At 46.4% G+C, this 11708-nt stretch overlaps 1 pseudogene; it reads right to left on the bottom strand.

Moving 5' to 3' along the window:
- Positions 1–5208: 5208 nt before the first annotated feature.
- On the bottom strand, positions 5209–5720 carry LOC112907731 (ubiquitin-conjugating enzyme E2 L3 pseudogene; annotated as a pseudogene).
- Positions 5721–11708: the final 5988 nt, after the last annotated feature.

The following is an 11708-nucleotide window of genomic DNA, read 5'->3' as shown; positions in this document are numbered from 1 at the left end:
ACATTCTTTTGCTCAGTTCCCTTTTTGAGTAATCGCTTAGGTGGCAAAGGACAAGAGCGAAGTCTCTGGTCTTAGGCTATTGTGGTCCCAGCATATGTTTAATCTCTGGTTTGTCTCCATTAGTGTGAGGTGCCAACCTGGATGACCAGCCCCGTGTGTGAATCTTGCTTGTGCTCCTCCCTAGAGTTGTCCCCTTGTTCAAGTACCTTGAGCCTCAGTGTTTCATATAATAAATGGGACACAAGAAGGATTTGGCATGGTGCCCAGTGCACAGAAAGCTCTTCTTTTTTTTTTTTTTTTTTAAGATTGTATTTGTTTATTCATGAGAGAGAGAGAGAGAGAGAGAGAGAGAGAGGCAGAGACACAGGCAAAGGGAGAAGCAGGCTCTATGCAGGGAGCCTGACATGGGACTCGATCCCTGGCCTCCAGGATCAGGCCGGGGACTGAGGGTGGTGCTAAACCTCTGAGCCACCTGGGCTGCCCACAGCAAGTTCTTAATAAACAGTAACTATTGTTAGGATTTCAAAGATGATGATAATTGTGATCCAACTAATACGACCGTCATTTATTGTAGCATCTTTTATTTTTTTAAAGACTTTATTTATTTATTTGGTAGAGAAAGAGAGTGTGTGCACACAAGCAGGGGGAGTAGCAGAGAGAGAGAGGGAGAAGCAGACTCCCTGTTGAGCATGGAGCTCCATGTGGGGCTCGATCCCAGGACGCCGGGATCATGACCTGAGCCAAAGGCAGACGCTTAACTGACTGAGCCATGCAGGTGACCCTTATTGCAGTGTCTTTAAAAAAAAAAAAAAAAAAATATATATATATATATATACACACACACACACCAGCAGATCTTAAGAGGATGTCTACACCTGCAGTGTTCAGTGCTCATCTCCCCTGGAGGACAGTGGTGGGCAGATCTAAGCCCCTGAGATGCTCCTCACATGCAGCTGATAGAATTATCCCCAAATGATAAAGTCCTCTTAGCTCAATCACCAAGAGTGTGTTTCTCCACTACCATTTACAAATGTCTCTAAATAACTTATTACCTTTGAATCAACTGCCCTACAGAAATGCTCCTACAGTTTCTACCAAAGCAAGGACAATGCGTGTGGAACAAAGTAAACAAAGACAATTTACCGACCTAGCTTAAGCACTGAAAAGCAGAGGTGGAGGAGAAAAATAATTAGATTATGACATTATCACCATTTTCTACTTGTGCTGTTGTCATGGCAATGGAGGAAGCCGATAGCGTAGCAAAATGGTCTTGCTTGCTTGGCTTGTTCTATAACCTGTCATCTTGAGAACAGCGGCGGTACCCACAGCTCAGCAGTTTTAACACTGAAATCTTGATTGAGGTGATGGATTTCGACTTTCTTGAAATATCCAACCAACCTTGACGAGTTCCTCCTTCTCTGGTACCTCATTTTGCCAAATCATTTTTCTTTTCTTCTTGTCTTTCCAACTTTGTTCATTCTCTATTTGAACTAAATCATTTTTCATCTTTCATGTTTGTTACTTTTTCTGACGAAATTTCCAAGTGATTAAGTACATTATTTGATACTTCCATAAAATCAAGGATTTCACTTCCCTTTGGACTTTTCTCAATTTGTTTCTTATGCTAAAGCCACGTGAAACCAAAGAGACTTTAAAAAAATTTTTTTTGCTGGTAATTCTTATTAAGAAGTATCTCAAATTATCACTGCCTAGATAGTGAAGAGAGGCCTAGAAGTTTGTAAAAAAAAGTAAAGCCACTGTGATCCTAGTGGGTCTAAGTAGCAGGGATTGGACAATTCCATGAGATTCTCGAAACCTGTTTCCCCTACCTTCCTACCCAGTTCTTCCTTTGATAACAGCATTTCATTTTCTTTTAGAGGTGATCTACTCTGACTTTTAGACCATGGGGTCAAGTAGGACTGGCCTATGGCCCAGACTTGACTGATGAGGGCCCTGAGCAGAACCTTCTCTGGATCCATTGTAAAAGGCATTTTTCCACCTGAGGTGTCTAAGCTGGGAAGGCATAAGCTGGAACTGCCCTAGTCTGTTTTTGTTGTCACCAAGGGAGAGCCCCCTTTGGTTGAAGCCACCCAGAGAGAAGCAAAACTGAGATGCAGTGAGAGTGACCAAGGTCCTAGGATCCACTGGGCTCAGAATCAGGTGTTTTAGTTAGGTAAGCTGTTTAAATACCTGGCTTAAGCCACTTGGGTTATGTTCTGTTGCTGTGAGCTACACGAGTCCTGTCTGATATCAGGAGCTTTGATTCATTCATAGCGTTCTGCGGAGTGGAAGGTTGAAGGAGGACATAGAGTTTTTCTGATTTTCCCATGCCAGTGTTATCATCTAAAGACCCTAGGAGAGTCTGGCTTTACCCTGTGTACATAGACTTGGAGGGAACTGAGTATAATGGCAGGAGCAAGAGCTTTGAAACAAAAAATACTTGGTTTCAGATTTTATTTTTGCACCTGTGTGGCCTTGGACATATAACTAACTCTCTGACCTTCAGTTTCTTTATGTATAAATACAGTTGTAAGGATTAAGTGCCCTGCTGTGTAGAGTTTAGCATGGGGCCGAGGGATGGTGGAGGCAGGATGACATTCTGGGAGCATGTGAGAATTGTCCCAATGGTGGAAAAGAATCTGTGGCCCCATAGGACAGGAGGAGGCTCATAGGACGGGGTCACCTCACCACAGAATCCTCTTTACAACTTCCGTGCTCATAGCAAGTACGCTCTGCAGAAATTTCTGGCTTTCTCAGCCAGATCGATCCTTCAGAACCCTAAGTCTAACCTTGTCACTCCCTTTTTAAAATCCTACAACAGCTCCCTGTTGTCCAAACTTCTGAGCTTACAGGTACAGCTTCCCCGATTCTAACCCAGGGGCCACTGATATACCACTGACGGTCATTGCGAGACAGGTGGTCTCTCCCTGCAAAGTGCTTAGAGGTATGTGGGAGACAGGTTGAGTTACAAAAAGACCCTCTCCAGGGGCACCTGGGTGGCTCAGTGGTTGAGTGTCTGCCTTCAGCTCAGGTTGTGATCCCGGGGTCCTGGGATCAAGTCCCGCATCAGGCTCCGTGCAAGAAGCCTGCTTCTCCCTCTGGCTGTGTCTCTGCCTCTCTCTCTGTCTCTCATGAATAAATAATTTTTTTTTTTAAGGCCCTTTCCTGAGTGGATGCCGAAATGTTATTCAGTGCACAGACAGCACAGCCTTCTTTAGGAAACCCTGACTCATCTCCACCTGGCACTTTTGCCTCTTCTCTTGGCCAGGGGCCCAACCATACTATTTTCTAGCCATAGTGGATTTCTCCCATTCCTTCAGAGACCTAGTGGTTTCCTTTCCTTTGGCCTTGGGATCCAAATCTGCTCAGTCTGGAAGCTTTCTCACCCCCTTGATACCTAGCTCACACCTACCTTTGAGGCAGGTGTGAGCAAGTCTCCTAGGAAGCCTTCCCTGACCGCATCTAAGCAGAGTGCTCCCTCAGCATCCTGTCCTTCCCCCCATGTGTGATACTTATCATATGTTATTTTTATTGTGATTGCTTTTGGAATTGTCATACTTCATCTCCAAGCCACTGAGTATCAGTACTTCTAGGCCTCACAATTACTTAGGGATCCAATTTAAAATGTAAAATTTGCGGGATCCAGTCCTTCAGTTACTCTGGGCCCAGGGAATCACTTTTTTTAATGTAGGTTTAGGACATGGATATCAAGGCCAGACTTCCAGGTTTCACTCATGGCTTTGTCGTTTCCAAATGGTGTGACATAGGGCAACATAATTAGCTTTTTACGGTCTCAGTTTTCTAATCTGTAAGATGGAAATATATCAATAGGCCACATATAGTGTTGGTCTGAGAATGAAATTATAGCACAGGTAATGCACTTAGTTCAGTGGCTGACACATAGTGCGCCCTTGATACCTGTTAGCTTTTATTCCTAGGCATGATTCTTTTTTTTCTTTTTTTTTTAATTCTAAAGTCAATTTTTATTTTTACAAAAAAAAAAAAGGCAGTCAAAACAATATAAAACACATGTAAAGGATATTACTGAGTGAGCTTCAAGAGGAGCTTGACTCTGCAAAGGCTGTGAGTCCAGAGGGAGAGGGAAGGCCGTCTTGCTCCTGCTCTGGCCAGCTGCTCCGAAGGAAGGGGCCAACAGGGTGCCAGCACCCCAGACTGCTGCTGGCTACAGCCAAGTCCTACCAATTCCAACCCCGCAAAGTGCCAAACTGTGCCGAGGGAGGGTCGTGGTGGGGCTGCACTGCCCTGGGGAGCTGGGAGAGCGAGCTCAGTGACAGGTGAGCGTGGAATTTCACATGGACATCCTGGCCTCAGAGTTGTCTGCAGTGACCAGCACATCTTGTACAGTGGCTGCAGGGAGGAGCATCAACCTTTGGCCTCAGGAGCCTCTCTGGCGAGAAATTCCTCACACAAGCACACAGCATCCTCTGGTTGTCAGGCCCTCCTCTGGGGTTGGCCCAGACCTGGGTTTCCCAAGCAGGCCAGGCCAGGCTGAAGTTCAATCAGGCACACAGACATCAGGGCTTGCCCATTTAATCAACGTTATTGTGGTTAACACTGGCCAGATTTTTACATAAGAACTGGGCCTCTCTTTCCATGGCTGCTTTTTTTTTTTTTTTTTAGTGGTGGTGGTGGTGGGGTGGTGGTGAGTGTTGGTTTGCTTGTTTTTAGTATTTTTTAAAAGGATGTTATAAATTGGAGCCAGGAGAATTTGAACCAACTCCTACACAGGGCAGTGCAACATGGCAGTAGAGAAGCCACCAGAATCGCCAGGAGCATTTTCTCCTCCTTTGCAGAAGAGATAGCCCTGGGTCTGGGAGAAGTGAATAAGTGAAAAACAAACCAAATGCAAGAAAGTGGGAATTGTAAGGACAGGGGAAGAAAGGTAACTGCAACCTTTTTTGTTTGTTTTAACCTTAAGGGCTAAGTGTAAATTGAAGGTTTTGGATCAATTTGGACAAGAAAAGAAACACCATTATCTTAAAGTAGATGGAAGCAGTGATTTTTAAAACAAAGAAAGCAGAACTAGAGCATCTTAAATTTTTAATCCTTTCTTTACAGGTTACCTAGACCACTTTTGATTTAGAAAACTGTAGAAAGTTGGTAACTGCCACAGCAAACGCCAGGAGGCACGTGTCAATTTTCCACAGAGTCCTGCTTTGTGGGGCGTCCCAATGGGCTGCTCGGGGTCTCCGCTCACGCTCGCTGGAATCGGTGGTGACAAAGTTTAGTCCACAGGTCGCTTCTCCCCGTATTTCTTTGTAAACTCTTCAGTGTTCTTACAGAATTTTTTATGGTCCTTAGAGTATTCTTCAGCTAGGTCAGCCCGAAGTGGGTGCTCGGGCTGGGGGTCGTTCACCAGTGCTATGAGGGACTGGATTACTTGGTCGGTTTTGGGTGGTGGCTTCCAGTTTTCAGCACTAATTACTGGCAGACAGACCTGCCCCTTTTCATCGATGTTTGATGTTCGGCTGATAGATCTTTGTTTTAAATGTGATCATCTCCGGTGGTTTGAATGGGTGCTCTGCTGGAAAGTGGATTTCGATTCTGAAGGCCCCCTTATCGGATGGAGGGTTGTCAGGAACAACAAGCCCTTGCCAAGTCAATAAATTAGCTTCATCAACCTGGATGTTACGGAAGTTTTTCATTCCACATTTGCAGATTTCTTCAAGCTCCTCCGTCAGCCTCCTGCTGGCCTCCATCCTGGCTCCCTAGGCATGATGATTCTGATGCAGTCATCAGACGCACCTCCAGAGGCACCGTGCTTGGTGGAGAGTTCTCCAAGGTCCACAATCAGGCCTTTCTTGCTCACTAGAGTCTTTAGAATCTAGTGCTATGCATGGCACATAGTAGCCACCCTCAATCCCCTCTCCTCTTTTTTGAGTATTTAGTACCTACACCAGTTGCTTGGCACCTCATTTTTTTTTTTAAATAATAAATTTATTTTTTGTTGGTGTTCAATTTGCCAACATACAGAATAACACCCAGTGCTCATCCCGTCAAGTGCCCCCCTCAGTGCTCATCACCCATTCACCCCCACCCCCTGCCCTCCTCCCCTTCCACCCCTCCTAGTTTGTTTCCCAGAGTTAGGAGTCTTCATGTTCTGTCCCCCTTTCTAATATTTCCTACCCATTTCTTCTCCCTTCCCTTCTATTCCTTTGTCGCTCATATGTATCACTCACTGCCTTATGCTTCGTACCTTGCCTATCACCCAAATCCGAAGTATCACAAGAGCAGATCCTCCTTGTGTTCCTTCACAATAGGGCTTTCCAGTGTGTCTTTCCAGCATCAGAGCTGAGCTCATCACTTAGCTTCAAGTTATCAAATATCTGACCCTTCTGGAGAACAGGCCTCCCAGCACCCAGCATAGGTCTGCATGTACTATAGAACATTGAAGTCTCTCTTTCCAGTCCCACACGACACGAGGCAGATATAATATGTTATCCTTACTAACATGAACCTTTTCTGCAGTGATTCTTAAAAATGAGTGGCAGTGGTGTGTTGATAAGTGTTGAAAAAGCAGCTGTCTGGGGCAGCGGCAGGGGAAGCCCTGGTGTACAGTGGTTGCCACTTCCCACGTAAATATTCCCACCATGTTGCTTTCGAGCTATCGATGGGATGCCACTGAGCACAGAGTTGGAAGGAGAAATGGAAATCTGCTCTTGTGAGCTTGTAGGAGCTAGCTTCCACACCCCAGCACACCATTAGCAAGTAGGTAAGTACGTATCACCATCTCTGGGGGGACTTATGTAGTGAGCATTTGAAAACCCCAGATGATTCTGAGAAGTTCCTCCATGGGAACATCAAGCTACCCTCATTCCCTACCATTAAGAATTACCTTTGAGGGACACCTGAGTGGCTCAGTGGTTGAGCGTCTGTCTTTGGCTCAGGTCGTGATCCCGGGGTCTTGGGATCGAGTCCCGTGTTAGGCTCCCCACTTGGAGCCTGCTTCTCCCTCTGCCTAGGTCTCTGCCTCTCTCTCTGGGTCTCTCATGAATAAATACGTAAGTAACAATAATACATCTTTAGAAAGAATTACCTTTGTAGATAATTGACAAACATAGCAAGCTCCTGGGATTTGGCGGGAGGTATAAGGAACATGGGTGCTAATTTTTCAAAGTCTTGTCCAGACTCTTTGGGTCAGGACATGGCATTGTCAGCACATTGTGAATTAAGAGCACCTTGGGCGATAGAGCGTGGGTGTGTTGATCCTGGTCCTGATGGTGCTCAGTGCAACCCTTGTAGCAAGTACTCCTGCCGCCACTTCTAGTGCTGAGAATGTCCTCCTCAAATGGGTTTTGAACAACTAGAGAGTTTCCTTGTTAGATGGTTTCACATTTTATCAGTGTTTATTGATGAGTGCAAGAATTAAACTATCCCAGTTAATTTTCTTCTGTTCTAGCCGGTCTGGGCTTTTCATTGTTTTCCAAAGTCATGCTCCCTCTTGCTTCTGTACCTTTGCATCTTGCTGTTGTCCTTGTTAGCATTGTTTCACCCACAGTGGAGCCTTGGATATGGAAAGTGAGGGAAGGAAATGGGCAAGACCTACTCTTTCTCCTTTGCCACGTCAGAGTCACGAAGAGCTGTGTATGTTTGTAGACTGGGAGTGAGGTTCATTTGTGTGTTTATAGTCTGTATTGTAATAATAGCCAAGAATCATTGAGTCTTTCCTATGTATCAGGTACTATGAATAGGCATTAGTTCACTCAATCCTCTAAATAACCCTGTGAAGTAGGTACCATCGCTATCTCTTTTATAGATGAAGAAATGGAGGCATAGAGAGGGAAGGCAAATTGCTCAAGATCACACAGGTGGTTGACAGGAGACCTGGGACTTGAACTTGGACCTGGGCTAGATGACAGTGCTCTGAAGGGCTCCGCTAGGCTTTTACCCCAGGTGGTGGCTTAGGGCAGTGGGTGGCTGGGTGGAGCATGGTTGTGTAGGGTCACGTTGCATTCTCCTATATACCTTTACCTAACCAAGTCAGTACGTATGATGTTTTCTAAGAAGTCATTGGCTATCAGTTGACCTGCATTCCCTCCGGGCAAGACCACCTTGCCCAACCTCATCCTGCAAGACAGTAGTAGTCTTTCCCTGAGAATTGCTCTTGCAGCCTAGTCACGGCACAGTCCACAGAGTCCCGATTCTGCCCCAATATTCAGTCTTCCCTTCCTAAATAGAAACAGAGGTTCCAGCTGTGCACATGGCTGGTGAAATCCATACTTCCCAGCTTTCCTTGCAGCTTGGTGTGGCCAAGTGACTACTTTCTGAAGGTTGGCTGGATATGAGAGGAAGTCAAGTGTGCCATATTTGGGTCATCATCTCTCTAAAGGGAAGAGTGTACTCTCTCTTCCCTTTTCCCTCTTCTGTTTAGACAAAATGGTGGCTGCCGATAGTGGAAACCAGGCACTGAAGCTTGGACTTCTGGCACCTCTGACAAGCTTGGATTTTTATAAGAAAGAAAAATAAACTTTGAACTACTTTTTAAAAAATATTTTATTTATTTATTTATTTATTCACGAGAGACACACAGAGAGAGGCAGAGACACAGGCAGAGGGAGAAGCAGGCCCCATTCAGGGAGTCTGACGCCGGACTCCATCCCGGGTCTCCAGGATCACACCCTGGGCCGCTGGGCCACGGGGGCTGCCCAACTTTGAGCTATTTAAACCACTTTTGTTTTGGCCTCTGTGTCATATTGCCTCAGTCTCAGTAGACACTAAGGGATATTCAGCTTTTGGTAAATCATGGCCATCACCTTACTTTCTTTATGGAAATCTTCTGTTTCTGCTTACTTGGGCCCTTTCTTTCTTTCTTTCTTTCTTTCTTTCTTTCTTTCTTTCTTTCCTTCCTTCCTTCCTTCTTCTTTCTTTCTTTCTTTCTTTCTTTCTTTCTTTCTTTTCAAGATTTTATTTATTTATTCATGAAGGACAGAGAGAGAGACAGACAGACAGACACAGGCTGAGACACAGGCTGAGGGAGAAGATCCCAGGACCCCGGGATTACTCCCTGAGCCAAAGGCAGAAGCTCAACCACTGAGCCACCCAGGTGCCCCTACTTAGGCCCTTTCATGCTCCTCTTTCTAGTGGCTCTTCCTTCCCTCCAGGCCAGCCAAAGAGCACCCCAACCCTCGATTGTCCCCATAGGAAAAGTCCTTCTTCTGGTTCTCCCTACCCCCCAGTTCCCAGAGCCCTCTCCCTCAGGACCTCTGGCGGAGGCTGCGCCCACACACACCTGAGAGGTGAGGAATTTGCTGGGGTTCAGGCAGGCTGGAGATGAGGCCAACAGCAAGACAAGGGAGAGGCTAAAAGCCAAACCCCAGGTGAAGCAGTGAGTCAAGTATTTGTTTGCAGGGAGGAGCCAGGGAACAGGAAGAAATGAATGACAATTTGAAAACACAAAACAGAAGGTCAATGCAAAATTGAGCTCAGAAGTCAGGTGGCTAAGAACAGAGAAGAACAAGAATGAAGACACTGGAAATTAAAATGAAGCAGTGGGTCAAAGTCAGCTGCAGACTCAGGAGAGGAAATACAGACGCACCCAAAGAGATCCAAGGAACATTTGGAACTTAGGTGACCCTGCCTCAGATAGAAAGTGGCCTAAGATGGGAGGAATTCACGGTGGTCTGAGGCCAAGACCTCCCTGGAGCCTGCCTCAGCAGCTGACAGGCCTTGCCTGGCCTCCTGGCATCCTCCCCTTGAGAGCTCCAGGCTCCCATGGGCCTGTTTCCTCAGGTAGACCTGTGCACCGGCCCAGTCAGGATTCGTTGCAGCCTCTCCTTGCTTTCTCCACCGTAGTGTCAGGAGAGGCAAAGACGTCCTTGAAGGCTGGTTCTGGATGCAGCCTCAGTTCTGCTGAGCAGATGCCACCCATGCTACCCGGAAGGACAATGCGACCTGTGTCGCCTGCAAGGAGCTCAGCTCTCCTTGATCTCCAAGTCTGTTGCCCTGGGCATCGCTGGCCGTTTGTATTCTCGGGTCCCTGGTGTCACTGGTGCTGTGCCAAGGTTTCCAGCACAACACTCCTCGGATGGTTTGGTTATTTCTCTTGGTGACCCCTTAGCATCCGATCCTGGCTTACTTACTGGTCCTCTAGGAGAGTCCGTAAGCCGTCTAATACATTTCTTTTTGTAGAAAATAGGAAGATAGGTTTATATAGTTTGCAGGGGAAACGTTCTGAGGGCTCTGTGCATAGTGTTTCATGGTGTCTTTAAATCTTTTGTGTCTGTTGCTAGATCTTGCCTCGGCAGCTACGACACAGGGAACTTTGTAGATGGAAAAAACATTTTATTCTTTTTTTGAATCATTTTTTTGTCCCTTCCACAGTGCTGAGTATACAGTAGGAGCTCAAAAAGAACTTGTTTTATTCATATGTTCTTTTGGAGAAAAGTGATATGAAACAGATCACCCATCTCTCTGGAAGGTGTATCAAGTGATCAGTGGTATTGCAGGAAGAAAATACTATAAATTTTACCTAAATAGATGCTCTAATTTTTATCTAAACATAGGTTATTTTGCCTTTTTTTTTTGACAGAGCACAAGCGGGGAGGGAGAGGGAGAAACAGACTCTCCACTAAACAGGTGCCCCTAAACATAGTTTTTATTTAAGTTTGACTGATGTTTAATATAGCTTGACATACATAAATACTAAGAAATCCATGCGAGTGTGCATGATCAGAAAGCTATTATGTATAGAGGTAAGAAATTTTTTAAAAATATCTGGAGGTCACAGGGCTTAGTGATTTCTCATGGTGCTTTCTAGTGATTTCTTTCCCCCCAGAACCAGTCAGAAATTTCTCAGCAGAACCAAGCTGCATCTGCAGAGAGTGCCATGGAGTGCCATCTGGTGGTGATCCCTGCAACCTGCAGGGTTGAGCCTGCGGTACCCCCCACCCCCCACTCCCCCACCACCCTGGGAGCCTGGGACCCTGTGTCTCCCCTTCAGGCAGAGGGTGTGTTTCTGGGGAGACAAAGCTAAGTTCCTGTGTGGCAGTGGCTAAAAGAGAGTGAAACCCACAGGGCCCAAAGGAAACAGGAGTGGACGAGGCAAGAGAAGCACAGGGGGGACAACTGGGGAGTGACACAGGTGGCTGCAGAGGGAGGCTAGCCTCACCTTCTGTGCTTAAAGGGCCAGTGCAACTAAGACCAGGAACCTATAGCAGAGGGATCATGCCCCCCCCCCCCCCACCGGATATAGGCCATCCACATTCATCATCAAACTCCCTGAGGCCAGGATGAAGGGTGGCCTGAGTGCTCTTCGTTCTCCCTGAAGCTGGGGCATCATCACAGGACCATGACACCTGGAGGCTAAACTTGGGCTCCCTGAGAAAGAAATTCACTTTCAAAACCTAAAACGTGGTCCCTAACCAGAGAGCCCAGAGCCTGACATCTTCTTCTCTCTCAGAGGAGTGACATGACAGGGATTCTTGCCTCTCTCCCTCCTGTTCATCCTTGACCCACCGTTCCGCTCCTCTGGGGGAGTTGGGGTGGCGAGTGTTAGCATTTTTCCTGAGCAGCTCAAGGTCAGTCGCTATAACGTCAGAGGAGGCTGTTCCTTGGGAAAAAAAAGGGACTGAACGTTGACAACCCAACAGATGCATGCATCCTTAATCTGCCTGCTGCGGGGTGAAACTGCAAAGAAGACGTTTTATTAGTCCTGAGATGTGGTGTCAGGATGGCCCGTGTTGATGAGG

Source organism: Vulpes vulpes, chromosome 2 (genome assembly GCF_048418805.1).
Source record: "Vulpes vulpes isolate BD-2025 chromosome 2, VulVul3, whole genome shotgun sequence".
Taxonomy (NCBI): Eukaryota; Metazoa; Chordata; class Mammalia; order Carnivora; family Canidae; genus Vulpes; species Vulpes vulpes.
This window is presented reverse-complemented; position numbering and strand designations above follow the sequence as displayed.